The following is a 12,432-nucleotide window of genomic DNA, read 5'->3' on the forward strand; positions in this document are numbered from 1 at the left end:
GAAGATCCCACATGCCGCGGAGCGGCTAGGCCCGTGAGCCATGGCTGCTGGGCCTGCACGTCCGGAGCCTGTGCTCCGCAATGGAGGCCCGCGTACCGCACAAAAAAAAAAAAATCACTGTGTTATCTGTAAACAACATAACACCACCCTCCTTTTAAATCACAGCCTTTAAATTTGTGAGAAAATCTCACTGGAGAGCCAAATATGTTAATTTTGCTGCCTACTTTTGAAAACTTTTATGTGAAATACAAGTTCTTTCTTCATACACTGAAAATTCAGTCACAAATGAAAACAAAACAAAACCAAAAAACACATATGACTAAGTTTTTTAAAGTGTGATAGGGGACTCCCCTGGTGGCTCTGTGGTTAAGAATTTACCTGCCAATGCAGGGGACACAGGTTCGAGCCTTGGTCCAGGAAGATCCCACATGCCACAGACCAACTAGGCCCATGCGCCACAACTACTGAGCCTGCGCTCTAGAGCCCACAAGCCACAACTACTGAGCCCGCGAGCCACAACTACTGAAGCCCGCGCTCCACAACAAGAGAAGCCACCGCAAGGAGAAGCCCGTGCACTGCAATGAAGAGTAGCCCCGCTTGCCGCAATCACAGAAAGCCCACGTGCAGCAACAAAGACCCAACGCAGCCAAAAATAAATAGATGAATAAATTTATTTAAAATAAATAAATAAAGTGTGATAGGAGGACGTCCATTTGAATGTGAGGGAATAGCTCGGGCAAGACCACAACTCCCACTGAGAAAACTCAGAGAAGCCGGATTAGAAAACAACCCAGATGTGTGGAGCCCAAGACAGCAGGAGGTGACAGAGATGGAGAAGGAACAGGTCCTCAACAGCCGCCTTTCCCTAAAGGGCGTTTGCCAATTCTGGGCATTCAAGACCCTGAAGAGCTAAGGAAAAGGCACTAACACACACACACACACACACACACACACACACACACACACACACACACACACACACACACACACACACACACACACACACACACACACACACACACACACACACACACACACACACACACACACACACACACACGGTGCTATCTGTCCTTTGACGACAGCCACCAGTCCTGAAACCAAGCCCAGTGGGCGCCTCCGAAAGCAGAGGGAAGTTGAAGACACACAGAGGAGACAAGGGGCACAGCTGATTATATACACCCTCCTACCTTTCGGCAGCATACAGATGATCTGAACAGCATGATGAATAAACGATCTAACTGACATATAACATACTACACCCAACAGCAACTCATCTTTGCAGGTGAAATAGTTACTAAAATTGACCACGTGCTAGGTGAAAGCACAAGATCCAATAAATATCAAAGGACTAAAATTCCTGAGAGTATATATGCTCTGTGTTGTGTCTAGCATTAAGGTGGACTCCAACAAAAAGGTAACTAGCGGGGCTTCCCTGGTGGCTCAGTGGTTGAGAGTCCGCCTGCTGATGCAGGGGACACGGGTTCGTGCCCCGGTCCGGGAAGATCCCACATGCCGCGGAGCGGCTCGGCCCGTGAGCCATGGCCGCTGAGCCTGCACGTCCAGAGCCTGTGCTCTGCAACGGGAGAGGCCACGGCAGTGAGAGGCCCGTGTACCGCAGAAAAAAAAAAAACAAAAAAAGGTAACTAGCAAATTCCCAACTGTCTGGAAATTAAGCAATGTATTTCAAGTAACTTATTAGCCAAACAAGGAACTCAAACCCTCAAAGGGTTTCTAGGGCACTGAAAATACTCCGTATGTCACTATAATGATGGATATGAGTCCTTATACGTTTGTCCAAACCCACAGAATGTACAATGCCAAGAGTGAACCGCCATGGGAATGACGGACTTTGGGTGATCACGATGTGTCGTTACAGGCTCATCAACTGTAACGCATGTTCCGCTCTGGTGGGGATGCTGACAATGGGGAGGCTGTGCATGTACCAGAGCAGGAGGCACGTGGGAAACCTCTGTACCTTCCCCTAAATTTTGCTCTGAACTTAGAACTGCTTTAGGAAAAATAAAGTCTTAATTTTAAAAAAGCAATTAATGTAATTCACCATATTTTCAGAAAGGAGAACCAGAGTTATCTTAATATATGCAGAAAAAGCAACTGATAAAGTTTACCAAACACTCACTCATAGTAAAAACTCTTAGCAAGACAGAAATAGGAAAATACTTCCTTAATCTAATGAAAGTATCTACATTAAACTTAAATTAATACTGCTGGAAAAGAGTCCCTCCCCCCCGTCCCGCCCCCCAAGACTGGGATAAGTCAAGAATGCCCAGCATCACCATCCCTAACTTGACAGTGTTCCAGAAGTCTTAGCCAGGTTCCACAGGCAAAAAAGGGAGGTAAAAACACAGGGTATGAAGGAAAGAATAAAACCATCATTACTACATGACTATGTATAAAGAAAATTTGTAAGAATCTATAGATAAACTAATGGAATTAATAAATGAATTTAGCAAGGTTGCTGGATCATAAAAAATCAGCTGTACTTCTGATATCTTAGTTATCTCTTTCGCTCTTCAAATGAGATGATAAGGATGAATAAATATATTATCAATTGCTTCCTGAAAAGAAACACCACTCCTCCGGAGTGGTCAGAAGAAATGATATACTAGTGATGAAGTGACGGAAAATCACTACAGTTGACCCTTTAACAACACCCGTTTGAACTGCCCAGGTCCACTTATATGCACATATTTTTTCAACAGTAAATAAACACTACAGTACCACACCATCCCTGGCTGGCTGAATCCCCAGCAGCGGAACCGCAGATACAGGGGAACCCTTACACAGGGGGCTGACCACAAGTTATATGCAGATTTTCGACTGCGCGGAGGGCTGGCACCCTGGGGCCCACGCTGCTCAAGGGTCAGCAGGACACATAATAGTGAGCGTGTCAAGGGAGGAGCTAAACCAGAAACAACACACAATCTGGATATACCTCTGTGACTAAGCATCAATGGCAAAATCCTTCATAAACCTTCAAAAAGTAGGCCTAAACATTCTTTAAAAGATAAACCATTGCTGTAATGTCACCAGAGCGAAGCAGTTTTCCTAAAACAGAATGTGTCAAAATCCGATCTGTGCTATAAATTCTCAAACTGGCAACATCTCCACCAGCGAGCCTTCCTTGACCCTTCTGGACAGTTTCGTGTGTGTGTGTGTCAGTTAACCACCACCCACTCCCCTGGTGGTGGCGTTCCAAGTCTGTCTTTATGATGGGCTTGCAGATTCTGAAAGCCTGGCATCTGGGTCACAAAACCGTGGATTAGTCAGTTTGTGGGACAGTGTCCACTACGGAATGAAAAGTCCCAAGCGTTGCTCTCTGCTACACTGACTATTCTGTTTCCAAACAATTAACAGAATTCTCTGTTGTTCGTGTGGTTCTCTATTTGTTTTTGACCCATGGCTAAAGCTGTACCACTGGGGCTGCCAACTCTCTGTGTCTCTAAGTGACAAAAGCCCTTCCCCCTCTTTTACCAGAGAGGTAGGCTTTTATAGATTCTGTAATTGTAGCCCTCTGTAATCTGTGGCCAGTTGTATTTTTTAGAACTTTCAAGATTAACAAGTCATAGGCATCGGCTACTTATGCATACTACAGAATATCTTTTTCAAAAAACTATCGAAGACGTGGAAATGAAAAGATTTTTAAAGTTGGCTTCTTTACGTGGTTTAGACCCCTACTCTTCCAGCCATCTGTGGTAAAGGACCACAGACCTGTCACAGACCAACACTTTTGTAAAATACAATAAAGAGGAATTTCTAGAAAAATGAAATTTCAAAATAAAAGATACAAAAGCTAAGCACGAAACTTCTATCATCAGAGTCAGTGAACATAAATTACTGTCAAGTTGCTATAGAGGTTTCTAGATGCTTACACCAAATTCTACCCTTACTTTGTCCTACACTGTTAACAGTTCCAGCACCAACCCCAGTCTCCTGGCCACAGTTGGCCGAGTCCAGGCTCAGTCACCAGGCTGCCTGGTACAGCAAGAGGCCAGTGCACTGGAATGGGAAATGGGAAAGCAGATGGCCTGTCAGTGGTGGCCGCCGACCTTCCAGCTTCAGGTCTCCCTTTCATTCACATACTAATTTCAGTGCCTAACTTCTTTTCTTGGGACAAGTAGGGCAGTCCCAAGGCAGGTGTGAGGAAACAGGTACTGACAAACCTTGGCACTGAGCCCAAGGCTCAGCCCACAATCCGATATAAATGCTCCATAAAACAGCACACACAGAAGAGGGAGAAAAGTACAAGGATCACAACCATCATCTCACTCCAGAGCTGCCTAGTTTATACTCGCTGTACATACTGAGATCCCACCAGGACAGTCACCTCATCACGCTTGAAACAAGCCGGCCCTTTAATAAAACCTGAGATGCTTGCCAGAATATGAGAGTAGAAACAAAGAATGCAAATTGATACAGCTACAGTTTTTAAAAAATTAAGACATCAACAGGTTTGAAGAGTTTTTAAGAATCTGATAATGACCCTAAAGTAAATCCTTAAACAAACTAGACTAGTGTGAAAGTTTTCTTCTCCTTAATTTTGTTCTTTTACACAAGATTTGGGTTTATTTTCACATAAAATATCTAACCTGAATATCCTAAATGTCCTATAGTGATTTTACTAGACAGAGAAGCCAACATTAAATTACTTAAATGTTTAATATTATAATAGCAATGTGTGGCTGTTTATATTTTCCAAACTCCCCCTCTCCCAATTCTCTTCTTCCAGTGTGACTTTGATACTCCTTTCAAGAGGCGGAGTCTACCTTCCTTCCCCTTGAATCTGGGTGGGCTTCAGACTAGGCTAAGATACATCCTAAGCTAAGTCCTAAAAGGCAACACCAAAACAAGAAAGAAAGGAACCTAGGTTCCCATGGCTCTCTTGGGATGCTCACTCACAAACCTGACCACCATGCTGTACAGAAGTTCAAGCAACCCAAGAGGATCTGAGCTCCAAGAACCACAGCCTGAGCTAAGCTTCCAGCTGACGGGCAGCGTCAACTTCCGAGCCCTGGGGCAGACCCACCTGAGTAGATCCACTGGCTTCCAGTCGTGCTGCCTCGGCCAACACCACACAGAAAGAGGTGAGCTGTCCCTGTCGAGCCCTGCCCAGACTGCACATCTGAGCACTACGAATAACTCGTGTCATCTGAAGCCACTAAGTGTTGGGATGACTTGTTTTCATCAATAGACAACTGACAGAGCATATATTCAACTAACGTGAGCAGAGGTGGTTCTCGCTTCGAGTGGGAGTGTGGGACATCAAATGACTACCAAAAGCCATCTGAACAGTGTTTGCCTTCTTCTCATTGTTAAACTAAAGATACAGAGTGAGCATCTTTTCAATGCCTTGACAAAATGTCACATTCCTTCCTAAGTTTGGGTCACCTTCCTTTTACATTTTATCCTCTGTACTTTCAGTGTCATGAAATACCTCTGAAAGTTCCTCTAATGCGAACTTTTTTGCCCTGTCACGTCTTCAGTGACATCTTTTTTTTGTCACAACTATTTTCTTCATTTATGTCAAGGAGACCACCTTTACTAAGTTCTTTTGGCTGCACATCTAGCATGTCTGGCTCAACAGCAAAGTCAACATTCCTAGAGTCGGCTACTTTTTCTGTAACTCCACTTACGTTCAATTAGAATCTTGCAAAGTTATTTCCGCAGTGTAGTAAAAGTTTCTGCCATACTGCACACCTATCACTCTGTTACTTCCTGCCAGGATGCCTGAATTTGTTCATTTGCTCTATCTCCAATTGTAGCATTAACAGCCTGTCCAAAGTCTGTCTATAGGCTTTAAAAGTTGAAACCACTCCTTGGTCCACTGGCTGAATGATGAGATCACAGTTGCTGGTTCACACCACAGCTCCATGCACACCTACCTCTCTGGCTCATTTTGTTACACAGTTACCATGTTACTATCAATATTTTCTAATCTTCACTTACACCCAGTTTTACTTCCAGTGTTTTTCACTTTTTGTTTCAATTCTATATTTCATCCTCCTTGGCCAATTTCCTCCTTTGATTAGCTATTTTTGTAAAATGTCACATGGATTTATCACTGGCAAACAAAGAGGCAACACAACTACACACTCTGCTGTCTGTGTATAAACTGAACAACAGATGTGCACTGACCAGTCACCAACAGACTTTGAGAGAAGTGACATGACTGGTCACGGATTATAATTCACACCTGTTATTTATGTAGTCATTTGTAAAATGGGTTTGTACTTTATGCATTTACTCATAGTTCATATACGTGGTAACCAAACTCTGAATCACTCTGTTGAGGAACTAGTACTTTTAACTGAGATGGAGTTGAAGAGTGATGGTTGCACAAACTTGTGTACACAGCTGCCCACTGAACAACGCGGGGATTGGAGCACCAATTGGAGCAACCTGCATACTTGAATATGCATGTGTAACTTCTGACTCCCCTAAAACTTAACTGATAATAGCCCACTGTTGACTAGAAGCCTTACCGATAACATAAACAACACATATTTTGTATGTTACATGTACATATATTTTATGCATTTGTGACATACCTTTTTCTTAATTTTTTCAATATTTCTAGGCTACAGAATTCATTTGTGAATTTTTTCAAATTGTCACAAATCTACAAAAAATTTTTCCAATATATTTACTGAAAAAATTTTGCGTGTAAGTGGACCTGCACAGTTCAAATCAGCGTTGTTCAAGGTCAACTGTAAACTTAAAAACACTGAATGGTACACTCCAAAATGGTAAATTTCCTCAATTTTTAAAATTGATTTTTTTTTAAGTACATTTTTCCATGGCTCCAAATTTTTAAAAACCAACAATGCTAACAGTTGGCAATGATGTAGAACAACCTAGAGGTTTGATACAACTGCTGGCGGGGGTGTGATATGATACAGGCATTCTGGGAAACTGTTTCTACTACAGGTGAAAAGATATATACAGTATTACCAGCCATTCCACTCTTAAGTATATGCCGAAGAGAAACACACGCACATCTTCACCATGCAATATTCATGGCAGCGTTATTCGTAATAGTTCAAAACCGGGAAAACCCACACAGCCATCAATAAAATAAACTGTGGTGTATTCTTAAATGGAAAGCCATACAGCAATGAAAAACGATGACCAAGTACTACATGCAACAACGCGAATGAATCTCACAGATGTTATGACAGGCAAAACAACACACAAAATTCAAAAACAAGCAAAACCGAGTCATGGTGATAGAAATCAACTCTGGTTTCTTTTTCAGGGATACTGACTACAAGGGGCCAGGAGGGAGGCTGCTGGGAGCTGGTAACATTCTAAACAACGGTATGGAAGGTGGCAGTAAAAACTGCAGCAGGCTACGTATGATTTGTGCACTTTATAGTATGGATGCTATACTTCAGTTATACATCTTTAAGACTCTTATCCAACAACTGATCAACCAAAAGCAACACGCAATGCCAGAGCGCACTGGCTAAAATTAATTGCCTGAGCCAGTTACCAATCCAGCAAAGAAGCAATTCACACAGGCACATTTTATAAATGCCAACTGTTCTTGATTTCTGCCTCTGCCGCTCTTTTAATTGTACATGCACGTGCTATTCTGCAAAACTAGTAAAATGTGTGACGCCTGCAAATATGAAATTACTATTAATTTATCATCTTCTATGAAAGGAGCTCTTAACTGCATTTATGATATATGGACATACACATGCACATGTATGCATACTGATGACAGATGTCTTTAAGAATCTATTGAAAAACATGGACATGTCCTCCAGAAAATGCAAAGACATTAATAAGCACAAATTTTTGTATATGATTGCAAGTTCATTTTCCCCTAAAACTCATACAGGGACCCCAGCTTTAAGATCAACAGTCCAGCCGCTACCAACATTCATTACAAATAATCTAAATTGTCACTTACTTAGTGGCTCTAATGCAAAGCACAAACATACATTATCTCATTTCATTTCATTTTCACCACGACTGTTAGAGGTGGTGGTACTAGCTCCGTTAGGCAGGTATAAAAATCTAAGATGAAAGACACTATATATTCCAGGTTGGATTGTGACTGAGTGAGACTGAAGCTCTGAAAAACTCTTTCAGTCCAGGTACACTGTACCTCTAAACACCAAGGAGCCCATCAAGTCCAGCCTAACGACGTTCTCTGCCCCTAAAATCCTAAAGCTCAGTGAAGCAGTCCACTTTCTCAGCATGCGTGCACACACACAACTGTTCACTGCTGCAGTCCCAACGACACTAGCAAGCTCTGAATGTAGACGATGAATAAAAGAATGAAAGGAAGAACGCCGTCTAAAGCAGATTCCACTCCTGCACACGGAATCTCAGGGAGAAAGCTTGTGGCTCTACCACAGCTTGTCACGGATACTGCTGCAACTTCTCTGGGGCTGACTGGCCATGGGTGGAGTCCATAATAGGAGGAAGGCAATTTCCCTATCTTTCCTGCTGTCATTCAATAAGCAGCTACTATGATGAAAAAGAACAGATGGCAGTGTGGCTGGATGGAATGCGTGCCTGGGTGAACCTGGGCCACATGACACAACCCCCCACAGGTCTCCTGGGAAGGGCAACACTAAGGACTATCTCCCTGGAGCCAGGCTGACTCCTCATTACTACCAAACACCTTAATCATGACAGACTTTCGCAAACACTTCTTTGTTACTAAATGTATCAATAAATCCCCCAGATGAAAGAAACATGGTTAAAGTATTTTTCCGTAATATTATTTTATAATTAAATATTTAAAGATGTAAATTAAAACAGAATTTATCAAAGCAGATGTTCAAAATCAATGTAGAAAACCTACATTAAATAATTTCTTCAGCACTTCAGTGCTTATAAGTTTATATCTAAATGTACCTCCTACAGCATCAAAAAGATGTGCTTATTTAGGAAAAGACTAACTCAAGAGGAGTCCTTCAAACAGCAGGAAAACCATGACACTCCGATGGTTCCACTCACTCATCCGATTCATCTCATCCACATAGCAACCCTACACGGTAAGTCGCCTCATTTACATGAGTGGACACCAAGGTGCTGAGAGGTTAGGCGACCGCCCAGACCACACAGCTGCATGGCTACGAGCTCACCTCCACACCAGATACTTGCCAGTCCAAGAATGAGCCACAGGCCTGCAGCACAGCACCACGGGGAGTGTGCAAGCCGCCCCAGCACAAACCTACCCAACCCCAACCAAGATCACCACGTGAGCCCTATGCAAGTTTAGTCTGGTAGGTTACCTGCATCAAAACTACCAAGCTATACTATAATTTTCTTTAGTACATCATTTACTTTCCACCAATCAATTCAACCTCTTCCAACCCCCCAATGTATTAGAGAAGAGTACGTATAAGGCATTCTCCCAGCAATCAGGACACGCTGATAACAGGACCTCATGAGAAAAGCCACCACAGACAAGTGCACTAAGAACTCAACACTGGGGACTTCCCTGGTGGCGCAGTGGTTAAGAATCCGCCAGCCAATGCTGGGGACACGGGTTCAGGCCCTGGTCTGGGAAGATCCCACATGCTGCGGAGCAACTAAGCCCATGCGCCACAACTACTGAGCCCACGTGAGCCTGCATGCCACAACTACTAAAGCCTGTGTGCCTAGAGCCCGTGCTCCGCAACAAGCCACGCCACCATGACGAGAAGCCTGCGCACCACAGCGAAGAGTAGCCCCTGCTCGCCGCAACTAGAGAAAGCCCACGCGCAGAAACGAAGACCCAATGCAGCCAAAAATTAATTAATTAATTGAAAAAAAAAAAAGAAAAAAAAAAACCAGTGCTGGGGGTGGCGGGGGCATGGTGAGGAAAGAAAAGGTCCACCTCAGACTCGCGACATGGTCAGGGTTCCGATATAAGGTGAGTTACAAGCTGGGATCCTGAGAATGGGTATCAAAACTTAGACCCAACAAAAGATATGGTCGCTGCTGTAGGTGAGAGTGCTCCAGGGAGTCAGTGCAAAGCCAACGTGCCTTTAATTCCATCCACAGGGAAGCAGGCCAAGGCCCAGCTGCAGAGGCAGGTTCAGAGCCTGCCTGGTGTTAGATATGCACCTGGGCAGCAATTCAGCCCATCCAGACCAATCAGAAGGTTTCTGTTATAATCCAGACAGGATAAATGGCCTGAGGAGAAAAAAGATTTGAAAGCTATAAAAAACTCCAAGAGGACAGGATTGATCAACTCGCGTATGCAAGACTACAGGAGGGTCGGCAGCCATTTTTCTGGCTTGGGCAGCTAAGTGGGAAAGTGATACCATTCCACTGAGATAAGGAACACAGCAGGGGCAGATGCTGTTTGTTGGTGGAAGGGGGATGGGCAGGAAGTAAAAGGATCAATTCAGTTTGGTATTTGTTACTGGAACAACTCAGGTCTAAATGCCTGAACTCAAGCCAGATGAAGGAGGCACTCCAGTTACAGGGAGGGGAAGCAGGGAGCCCTGACTTCTGTACGTTTACTTTGGAAAGGGGAATAAGCCTCGGGCCACCACAGTTGCTCTCAGGCTGGGGATGGGAGGGGGCGGGGCACGACACACATGACTGACATTTCGATTTGGGTTCTTTGAAGCCTTTTAAAATACATATATAATTTCTCAGCTACAAATGAATCTTTGTACTCCTAAGGAGGAGAAGTAAATTTACCTTTGGGAAAATACTGCCACTCTCTGGGGGTGGGCACTGTGCAAAATGAAAACAGCATAATGGCAAGGACTCCCAATGTGGCGTTAAACTGCTATGCATCAAAAAGAGTGATTTTCCTAATACGCAGAGATTGATTTGGGCTGTCTGATTTGGAACTAATTATCGTAAAGGCCGCTCATGACACAGGAAGGTATGAATTAGACCGGGGGCTCGCAGGGGTTTATTTAAGTAATTATTCATGCGGCATTTACCATGCTAGGACTATTCTAAGCACTTAAACGTGAAATCATTTAATCCCCATAACAACCTTATTTTCCCTGGTTTCCGGGAAGAAAGAAGCCCAAGGCCCAAAGCCACAGGCCAAGTCCATGGGCCTCAGCAGGCAGGGAAGCTGCAGAGGCCACGCCCTTGCTCAGCAAGCCCTGCTGCCCTCCACTCCGGTTGGCTGTCTCTGGGCCGGGGGGGGGGGGTGCCGCTGCATGGCAACACGCACCAAGTGCCCATTCTCCATCCTTGCAGTTGCCACCGTGCTGTCCTGGCCTCAGCTGTGAGCCAGCTGCAAGGTGTTATTGCTACTGCCCACTCTTTCACAGCCAGCCAGCCTCATCCATTTGTTCATGCCTGTCCCTGTAGGCCATACCTCCCTTAGAGTAATTAATTCTAAAAGCATTTATTGAGCCAACTACTAACTAGTATGGATTAAAAAAAGATATAATCCTAACCTGAAGAGCGTTCAGCCTAGTTAGGAGAGAGCTACACACACGCACATACACATAAACTCACATGTGTGGTTATTTAACTACAACTGTAACAAGTACTATTTAAAAATTACAATTAGAGTAACAGCAGTAAAGAAAAAGCCCCAAGTCATCAGCGGTGGTGGGGGGAGGGGGGAGCCCGAGAGGCGGCCCCAGGGGCGGGCTTCAACATTTGAGAAGCTTCAATCCAGAAACCCTTCTCCTTTGGTTCAGAAAATGTTCTTGCATCATTTCTTTGATGATTTTATCCTTTTTCTCTTTCTGCAACTTTTACTATTTGGATACTGAACCTTCTGAATTCATCACCCTACTTTCTTTCTTTTCTCCCCCATTTGTCTTTCCTTTCCATGTTCTGAGAGAGACCATCCACATTACTTCCCAATGCTGCTGCTGAGTTTGCTTCTGCTTTCTTACTTTTAATTTTCTTGTTCTTGAATGTACTTTTTAAAAGAATTGTTTGTCTTTCACGGAGGCGACATCTCCTCTTAGCACTCTGGAAACCTGACACTGGAACTTCTATTGTGTTCTTTCAGCTTCCTTCTCTTGCTGTTTCATCTCTGTAGACTGTTTTCTGCTTGTTTCTCTGTTCTGGTCTCCCATTGAAAGCAGAAGCTGTCTTTAAATACCTGGCTGTCTGTCAGGGACCCTGTGCTGAGCAGGGAAGCAGCCACTCGGCCAGAGATGCCCGAAGGCCAGGACCTGCCTTTCCCTTGGACCAGCGCCTCCAGAAGAGAACGCCTCCACCTCCTGACAGGATTCCGGGAAGCCAGGAGAAAGAAAGCATGGCTAATTGCACTTAATCCCCAGTTCTGAGTGCAAGAGTACGTTCAACATACTACGTTTCACCAGAAATTTTCCACAGTAAAGTTTTTAAAACAATATATACAGAAGCCAGCCCACATAGGGGAGAATAAATTATGACAAGAGCACTGCAGCAGCAATGGCTGTGGAGACCTGCCCTGGTCAGGCACAGCCCTCAGAAGCGAGACTGAATTCT

General features: G+C 44.0%; 1 protein-coding gene across 22 annotated transcripts in view; it reads right to left on the reverse strand.

Moving 5' to 3' along the window:
* The window catches only part of PTK2 (protein tyrosine kinase 2), a 254,311-nt gene that overhangs the window by 167,382 nt on the left and 74,497 nt on the right, over positions 1 to 12,432 (reverse strand). The gene's annotated exons all lie outside the window — the stretch shown is intronic.

Source organism: Globicephala melas, chromosome 17 (genome assembly GCF_963455315.2).
Source record: "Globicephala melas chromosome 17, mGloMel1.2, whole genome shotgun sequence".
Taxonomy (NCBI): domain Eukaryota; kingdom Metazoa; phylum Chordata; class Mammalia; order Artiodactyla; family Delphinidae; genus Globicephala; species Globicephala melas.